A 10002-nucleotide genomic window follows, 5' to 3' on the forward strand; every position below is an offset into this window, starting at 1 on the left:
ACCTAACTAAAACAACTTGTGCTCTTTAATAAGCTTAAATATATATAACAAAACTGAACATAAAAAATGTTTTAAAGTGCATACAAGCTTAATAATGTTACTTGAAAGTTAGAGAAAGCAGCTGAAATCTGAATAGAGGGAAGCATTTTTCAAAATGCATCTTACAGGTAAGAGTCATCAAGGGATGATAAAACTAAAGTGAAAGTTTGTTGGGAAACAAGATATTAATATAGTCTTAAAGTATCTTATTAATACAAGTTACTTGTTAATTTTACGTAGGTGAAAATAACAGCTTTATAGCGGAAAAACCAGCAGGCAACCCTTTAAACAAATGATTAAATTACTATAGGGGTCTTACTTGGATACTTAGCAAAATTTTAATAGAGACAATGGATGAAATAATAGTATTACATCCATGTTAAATTCTCAGACTTTGATGATTGTACTGTGGTTATGAAAGAGACTCCTTGTTCTTAGAAGATAGACACTGAATTATTTAGAGGGAGGAAGACGATGTTTGCAATACTAGTAATGTTCTAATTTCTCTTCATCCTCATCAGCACTTGTTATTATCTGTCACTTTTATTATAGCCCTCCTAGTGGATGTGAAGTGCTATATCTTTATGGTTTTGATTTGTATTTCCCTAATTAGGAATAATGTTGAGTATTTTTCATGTGTTTATTGACCGTTTTTATATCTTCTTTGGAGAAATGTCCAAAATGTGTACTTTTAAATCCAAAGTTTCCTTAGTTATGATTTTGGAATTATATGTAAAAGAAAAATGAAAAATATAAAAGTAAAGAAGCAGTTCTATTCCTTGGCTGAATTAATACATTCCCATATTTTGCAAAGAAACAATATTCAGATTGTGGATGCATTTTAAAAAAACTTGCAAATTGAAGATTGGGGAGACAGAGCATTTAGAATTGTAATGTGTGAATTCAGATCTCATGATTTGCTTCTCTGGCTTTCTGTCTTAGTAATGAATTTGTTAAAATATAGGCAACAGAATGGCTTTTGAGTCCCTGTCTCCCTAGAACTGTATCACACACTGCAGAGCAAATTGACACAGTTTTTCTGTAGGACAATTTAGCACAATTTATCAAAGGTCGTGAATACATAGATTATTTTTGATTCAGTAATTTCACTTCTAGAAATTTATCCCAAGGAATTATAATGTATATAAAACTACTTCTACAGAAATAGTCATTGCAATAATAATAATAGTAAAGTAGAAACCATCTAAAAGTCGAACAGTGAAAAGAATGGCTAAATACATTATGATATAGCAATGATAGAAATAATGTGCTGCAATCAAAAATGCTTTGGTAGCAATATATTTATCGACATGGAAAGATGTTCATAAAAAATATTAAGTAAAAAGGAAAGTGTGAAACAGAATGTATAGAATAATTTCAAGTTTGTTAAAAGAATATGTATGCATCTTCATGTACATAAAATATATTTGAAAGGGTCCACATCAGAATCTCAACAGTGAGGAGAAATGCAACTGATACTTACTTTTTTCCATATTTATATTTTTGCTTCTTTGTATTTTCTAATTTTCTAACAATTAACTTCAATGACTATATTAAAACAAGTTTTAAAATAATATCAATCTATTATTACTTAAAAGTTAAAATATACATCATAATCAGAGCCTAGTAAATATCACTGAAATAGAAAATTTCTTATAGGGATTGAGATTGAAATTGTGAGTGTGCTTAAAACAATCATGTTTGAAGTTAATGGAAGAAAAATATTATTGACTAATAACTAAAATAAATTCTGTTACAGATATTACTTTTTTTTTTTTATCAGGGTCCAGGGATTTAGATTTGGGGTTGTATGTTCTTAACCCAGCTCCTGAAGGAAGAGTCCAGACTAAGGGGACAGATGGAACAGGTTCAAAGACTGGCTCTGACCTTGGGTACATCACTCAAGTTATTGTCCTCAATTTCCTGCCTACCAAAATGAGAATTACAATTCCTGTGTTGCAAGGCTGTTACTGCATTAAGACAAATTTTAAAAGAAAAGTTCAAAGAATATTCTTTGTCATCATCCCTGCCTGTCAACCTGCCTGTGCTTCAGCACACCTAGGGTGAGAGCTCACTGCTTCATAAGGGGCTGGTTGTACTACCGGGGTCCCTTGACACTTGCCTCCAGGACTTGGACCACACCCTAAGCCTGGACAAATAAATGAGGAGTTGTATCATTTGAATTTTTGCAATGCTCCTGAATGTACGGTCCTGAGAACTTGTTTGAGAAAGGACAGTTCTATTGTATCTCTTCTGGCCAGTGCACTGTCATTCAAATGTAGTGACTGACTAACCTTTTGAGAAGAACTGTAGATTTCTGAAGGGACTACCCACCCCTTTTGGAAGTGAGAATATTCAGGCCAGAAAGATGAAACAAAATGGACAGGTGCCACAGGGAATACAGTGCAATGGTTTCCAAGCACTGGTTTAAAATCCAGATCTCTTGCTCCCACCTAGAGCCTAGCACACCCGGTCAGCCAAGGCTCCACCCAGGCTTGTGAGAAGAGTCTCGTCTGGAAATGGCAGAGGCTCTGCCTACTCGGAGAGAGTTTGGAGGCCATAGCAGCTCTTCCCTTGGGCAGCCAGTGAGTGGAGTGCCGCTTGGAGCACTACTAGTCTCCTCGTCTTCATCTTCTCAGGGCTACAAATGAGTCAACTGGCTTCCTTCTGCGGTCAGGGGCAGCCCTTTAGAACCAACAGAGGTCATTTAACTGTTCTATTCCACAGCCACAGGCTGCATCTGGCCACAGGTCTTAAAATGTGCAATTCTGCTCCACTGGGGAGATAACACCTTGCTCTTATATGGTTGGTGGTAGTTCTACAGTGTTACCTTTACATACAAAAGACCCACATACTATCTGTGGATAGGCACCCAACCAATAATCCATTAGCTTCAAACTTGTTTCCATTCAGTGTCACGGGTTTGTTCTATCAGTTCACTCCAGTGGTGGCCACTGGTGACAATAATACCCATCTCGCTGACTTCTCAGGGTTGAGACTGACTGAGATGTGTATGAAAAAGCTTTGTCAATGTAAGGAAATACTGTGAACTTCATTAGTAAGGCAAGACAGTGTCAAAATTAAAGGAAAGTCAGAGTTGCTCTGCAAACAGGGAGCTGGTATTGAAATGAAACAGAGGAGCTGCAACACCTTCTCCCATCTGTATGAGCTGCAGAGCTTGGACCTTGTGATATTCAGAGAAAGCAAGACCACCCAGAGCCTATAGGAGAAGGAATTATAGGTGATAATTGAGGCTTATTGCCCAAAGTGGAAATATATCACCCCCACCCCCAACCTCAGTTCCCTTGAGAAAGAGCACAACTGAGGAATAAAACAATATGGATTCCTGATTACTGATTAGCTCAATAATCTAAGCTCCCAGATTTGGATTATATCCAAGTTCCCAGATTTCTTTCCAGGCTCTTAATTGTAATAGCTAATGTTTATGGAGTGCTCACGTTGGGATGAGTGCTATGCTAGATGCTTTGTATATAATATTCCTTGCAAAATCACAGCAGGTATGTGTTGTCATCCCCATTTTACACATGGTAAATTAAGGCTCACAAAAATTTAGGCCATAGAACTAGAGCATGTCCGAGCTGCCATTCGAACCTAGTCTGTGAATCCAGCAAAACTCAACCTCATCGCCACAAGCCCCAGCCACCTTGGGATATTTGCTACCTTTGACTGAACCATGAATTTTCACACACTTTTTCCTGTGTGAGAAATGCCCTTTTCCTCTTCTCCTCCAGCTGTCCAACTCTCATTCATTCTTCAAGGCACAGTACGTGTGTCATCCCATCACATTCTAGTAGTTCAGTTAAACGAAAATCTAATAATGCATATACTATGGTAGCATATTATTCGTTATAGTTTCTATGGAAGTTTTTTGATTTTTTATTTGATTTTTATGTTTATGAAAATAAATGTGAGCAGCTAATAGGTATTGTCAGTAATTTAACTTTACTCCTTTTTATTATGAAAAATTTCAACATATAGCAAGGTGGAAAGAATTTGACAGTGATCACTTGTATACCCACTACCTAGATTCTACTATTAACTTTTTACTATACTTGTTTTTATCACATATCTATCCATCTACCCTATCTATCCTTCAATCCATCTTATTTTTTGATGCACTTCAAAATAGATTGCAGTCATCAGTACACTTTCTCCTAACTACTTCAGAATGTATATCAAGTGATTTAACTTAAAAAGAAGTTCCTACTTTTTCAGTCTTCTGGGTCAATTTAATTAATTTAATCTCAATTTAATTGTGATTGCAAAGTCAGTTATTTTATTTGGGGGGAAGATTTCTAATCACTGCCTTAGTGTTCTCAGCCAGAATTAGGAGAAAAGTAGCTCACACTAAAGTGTGAATGACTGATACCCTCTCTCTTTAACAGATATTTAAATAGATAATGATGAAAAATAATAAACTTTCATGGTATAATTTCAGGATGATAGGAGAGATAATTTTGTCCTTTTCAAAATCTCTCAAATTGTACTGGCAAGGTGGCTATTCTAACTAAGGTTGATTTTTTTCTCTAAAACTTATTTGAATTCACAGAGGACTATCCTCTTCCACTCCCAAAATAATGATTTTTAGGAAAGTCTTGAATGAATCCAAGACAATTGGATTATCATTAATGCTATTCGTTAATAATAATAATCACACTTGAGGTTGCAAAGACTTCTTACAAAAGTTCGATCTCATTTAATTCTTGCAACAGTTCCACATAGCAGGCATTGTTATCTACATTTTTTATTATGGTAAAAATACATATAATCCACCATTTTAACCACTCTCTGGTAGCATTAAGTACATCCTCATTATTGTGCAACCTCACTCTTATCCATCTCCAGTACTTTTTCATCATCCCAAACTGAAACTCTATACCCATTACGCATTACTCCCCAGTCCTCCTTCTTCTCAGGCCCTGGTTACTCCTCTTTTTTCTTCACTATACATGTGCCTATTCTAGTAGAATATGAGTAGAATCAATAAGTGGAATCACGTAATAACTATCCTTTTGTGCCTGGTGTATTTAATTTAGTGTAATGTTTTCAAGGTCCCTTCATGTTGTAGCATGTATCATAATTTCATTCCTTTTTCTGGCTGAATAATATACTATTGTATGTATATACTGCACTTTGTTTGTCCATTCATCCATCAATGGACATTTGGGTTATTTCTACCTTTTGGCCACTGTTATTAATGCTGCTATGAACATCAGTGTACAAATATCTATGTCCTAGTCCCTGCTTATTATCTCCATTTTATAGATAAGAAATCCAAGACTTGAAAAGGACAAAGTGAATTTTTCAAGTCACACAGCTTGTAGTGAAGCCAAAACCAGAGCCAAGTTCTGGTCCAGGTAAAAGGTGCCGATGTGCACCTGAGAGGAAAATACATTGAATGAATGTTCAGCTGGGTTGCATAGGTATGTATTTATTGGTAAATAGCTACCCCATGAACCCCAACCCCAGTTGCCTGGCCACTCTCTCGAAACTCTCAAGGGCTCCATCATGATCCAGCAACCAAGGAGGTAACACCTAACCCAGTTTGTTATGACAGGGCCCTGCTTCTAATGACAGTGTACATTCTTATTGGTCAGTGCCTGTGCCATGTAGTGTTTGCTGTTGTGACTAGCACCTCTGAGTGTTCACGGGATCATGGTCTTCTGTGCGTATGAGGCAACCTGTCAACACCATGGGGTATGCCTGTGACAAAGACGAGAGCCTATAGAGGGTCCACAAAAGAAGCTAGAAAGCCTGGGGAAAAAAACTAAGGATTTAAAAGGAAATAAAGACAGTATTCTTAGTTAAATCGGAAGCTTCAGTTTTGGGACCTAAGGAAGGATGCAAGAACCTAGACAAGAGAAAGGCCATCTGGGGAGTCTCATGAGAAAGTCTCAGGGTGCCAGGCTGGGAGACAATACGAAGACCATTAACATCTCTGAAGCAGAAGGAGGTGGCCCAGGACCAGGTAGGGAAAGACCCACTCGCCAGTGACCCTGCAGACTGAGGAAGAGAGCTCAGCCTTGGTATCTGGGACCACTGGGAGGAGACACCATAAAAGCAGGAGAGACCCAAGGGGTCATGGCTGGTCCAGAAGAGAAATGACAGTACGGAGGATCAGAAGGAGCCAGTGTCCAGCCTGACATCTAAAAGGGAGTGACGTGAGATTTTTGGATGTGTACTCCAAGATGAACCTCTGCCAGTCACTGTGGGTGCTAGGCTACCTCAGACACTTAAGTCCTGCTTGAGAAGAGCCAGAGTGAAAAGCCAGAGCCCCAAGTGCTGTCTCCTGGGGAGAAGTCTCCTTGTAATTCTTTTATTTCTTGGAGGGGCAGCAGAAAGTTTCTCAGAGTAAATGGCACAGCACCTGACAGAGGTGTCCTTCTGGGTTAGGGCTGAAGGTGGGGAGTCCCGTGCCCTCACAGGGCTTCATAGCCACATTTAGCCCATCACGAGTACCAGCCCTGCTCTTGCCCATTTCGCTGGTGAGAGAACCATGACAGGGTTCTACTTCCTCCTTTCTTCCATTTGTTCAGTCTGAAACCACTCATGCATTAAAGTGAGAAGACACGTGTGGTTTGGTCTCAGCACCTAACTCCATTTACTCTAGAAATCAGTTGGTTTTGCTTGCCCATATTCATTTCTCCTTCTGGTAACAACTTCTTAATTCCCCTTTGAGGAAACTACCCCTCCCTTTCTTTTCTTTCTTTATTATTTTAATTATGGTAAAATAGACATAACAAAATTTGCCATCTTAACTTTTTTTTTCCTGTAGTTAAGTTTCTCTCTCTCTCTCTCTCTCTCTCTCTCCTCTCTCTCTCGCTCTCTCTCTCTCTCTCCCCCACCCCCTCTCTCTCTCTCTCTCTCTCTCTCCCCCACCCCCTCTCTCTCTTTCTTTCTCTCTCACTCTCTTTGCCATCTTAACCATTTTTAAGTGTATATTTTGGTAGTGTTAAGTACATTTACATTGTCATGCAACCAACCCCCTAACTTTCTTAAGAAGCCCATGTTATTTTGAGTCTGACCATAACTTTTGGCTCCAAGGAGGAGCCTATGAATAAGCATGGGCCCTTCAGAGCCTCCTATTCCCCTAACCACAGTGAGTGGTTTATAATGGATTCACAGAAGACAAGTCCATTAGAATCAGTTCAAGGATTGTTACTAGAACTATTGGGAAAGAGGCTTTCTTTTCCTGCTTCAGATGCCAAACTAATGGCAATTAAGTTTGAACTTGCAGGCACCCATCTTTGCCACTAACTTTAGAACCTGCCTGATAAGGAAGCCTACACAGAGGAAAGCAATGCTGAGGAATAGAGATGGATGGATTCCTGGCAATGTTTGAGTGCCTGGATCCAGCCATGCCTGAAGGTATTCCCCATATACTTTTTGGTTATTTGAAAGAATAAATCCTCTTCTTTTTTTTTTTTTTTTCTGAAACCAAGCCAATTGGGTTTTTGTCATTTGCAACTAAAAGAACCCTAAACTCAGAAATATAGTTGCTTTTGAGGCTCAATAAGATCTAAGTCTCAATGTCCTTTTTTCCTCTTCCTGACATTCTGAGCTTTCATAGATCATCACTTAATGTAGCTCAGAGCTCCCCATACATTGAGCCATGACAATTTTTGGCGGGGGAGGTGGTTGAGTGGAAATGAGTATAATAAAGAAGTTCTACCAAAGGCAAAAAAATTTGTCACTAATGTGCAAACACATCAGTGAACATCATTGAACATACCACAAGCATGTCTTGTGAAAAATAATGCTTTTTAGTCATGGTTGAAAACCGACCCTCTCCTAACTTTATGTGGTTATAAAGTGGATCTGAGAATGGTATGAGGCATATCTAGTTGTCCACCCAAGAGTATAGTTTATACTTTATGGTGTGGATACCTCCCGCAGCCAGAGCACAGGTTATAATCAGTACTGGTGTCACTCTTCTGTGACAAAGAAAGATCAGAGACAAACAGGTCAATGCACTCCTAACACAGGCCCCGGGACAAAGACGCCAGGACCCTGCTCTCTGCTTAGGAGGCTCCTGCTCTTGTATGATGGGTTTAAACACTATATAAATCAGGTTTATATGGATTTCCATGAGGTTCCATGAGGACACCCACTAGATGAAAACACCCCTTTGTAAAATAGGTGTTTTGTTTTGTTTTGTTTTGACCTAAAGGCAGAAGTTGAGCTTTTTGTATTTTGGTTTTTTTGTTTGTTTTTCTGGGCCCATGATTCTATAATCCCCTCTAGGAACTCTCAGACACATATATAAAAACCTACTGAGTGTGTGAGGGAAATAAATAAGTCTCAGGATGCTAAAACCCAGCAAACCATCAACATCCACAGAAGCAGTCTGTGTGTGAAAAGAGCATAAATCTCGGAAGGCCATTTCTATAAACTCAAAATGTTTCTACTGTCCAAACTCCTAATAGGCTGTACCTATCACGGAAGAAATCTTCAGTGAGGTCTCTTCACTTCACCTGGAAGTGCATTACCCAAGACCAGCCCTATCCAGAGGCTCCATTCTTAGGACTCTGATTCAGTCTCCATGAGTCTCAGTACTGTTGGGCACATGGCCACCTTCTCTTAGGGGTGAGGTGAGCGGGCAGCCCATTCTGAGGCAACCCAGAGCCAGGCCAGTGGCTCCTTACTTGTGCCAGCTCCTCAGTGCATGGGGATGCTGAACCCTCCAGAATCCAGCCCACTTGAAGAGGCCACGAGGGCTTTGGAGGAGCTCCAGATAAGGAATCAGAAAGGCCAGAGATCTAGTCTCTCTGACATTACTAGCTGTGGGTCCAAGTAACAGAACCTAGTGAATTTCTCAAGGACAAACACTGTGAGAAATGAGCTTTGCCTGTCTTCTTCACAGCTCTGTCCCCAACACAGACGTGCACATGGAAGATATCCACAAGTGTGCATTGCTGTCAATGAGTATCAGTGTCTTCACCTAGGACATGTTGATTCTGAATCCACCTTGTGGGGCGGGAAAGAAGATCCAAGCACTCAGCATGCTGAGCCTCAGGGTAGTCTCAATGCATCCAGTCACCCGGCCCAGGAGAGAGCATTATTTGTTCCCATTTTGCAGATGAACATACTGAGGCTTAGAAATTCTCCCCACAGAGCCAGGAATCAAGCCCTCAAACCAAGAATCTGAAGCCCTGGTTGTTTTCATTACACCACACCACCTTGTTCCATCTACCCGGAGCCGTAGCCCCCAAACTGGGCACAAAAGCGGTGGAGCTTGTATGCAGCAAGCCACAACTTCCCAGTCAGCCCCAAGCTGTGGCCCTGCCACCCGACCTGGCCTGAGCTTGCCCACCTCAGAGAACAGAGGAGGCTGACGCCATGCAGGAAATACTCACGGCTCCCGCAGGCCCAGGCGGCTCCGCGGGGTGCATCCTCTCCCAGGGCTCCGGCCTCCTGGAGAGCAGCCGATCGCGGGGCTGTGCTGCCTCCTCTTTCTGGAGCATCAGATTATTTTAGCACTTGCGGAAGGAACGGACGGAAACTGAAGTCACATGGAGAGCAAGCAGCTCAGCGACTCAGCACTCACAGAAAGCAGGCATCAGAAAGGGAACTGCCCCCGCGGGTGGGTGGCAAGGGGGAGGGAGAGGGCAGCCAGCGGGAAACACTGGTCTCCGGACTACCTGCTGGATTTGTCAAGGAGGGCAGATATTTTTATGGTCTCCCAACAATGCTGGCTCCAGGGGTTTTCTCGCCTTAGAAATTTTGAGGAGTGGTGAGCTGGGGGTCCCTGCCTGTGTGTTCTGCTGACCCAGAAAACTATTCTCCAAGGTTATGTCCAAGGGTCAATCTGTGGCAAACTTTGGGAATGGATAGGACACAAGTTTTCCACTTGGGAAAGAGTCCACCTTCTGGAAGAGCCATCCGCTCAGCTAGTCTTTATGAATAATCTCTTTTTATGTGTCCAGCACATCAATAATAATA

General features: G+C 40.8%; 1 protein-coding gene across 1 annotated transcript in view; it reads right to left on the reverse strand.

Moving 5' to 3' along the window:
• The window catches only part of NRROS (negative regulator of reactive oxygen species), a 22740-nt gene extending 13155 nt beyond the window's left edge, over positions 1-9585 (reverse strand). Inside the window, exon 1 of the mRNA XM_011385915.2 lies at positions 9417-9585. The gene's annotated coding sequence lies outside the window, so the exon portion shown is untranslated. The remainder of the gene's footprint in view (positions 1-9416) is intronic.
• Between the last annotated feature and the right edge of the window lie 417 nt (positions 9586-10002).

This window comes from Pteropus vampyrus, unplaced genomic scaffold, assembly GCF_000151845.1.
Source record: "Pteropus vampyrus isolate Shadow unplaced genomic scaffold, Pvam_2.0 Scaffold826, whole genome shotgun sequence".
In the NCBI taxonomy this organism is placed as follows: domain Eukaryota; kingdom Metazoa; phylum Chordata; class Mammalia; order Chiroptera; family Pteropodidae; genus Pteropus; species Pteropus vampyrus.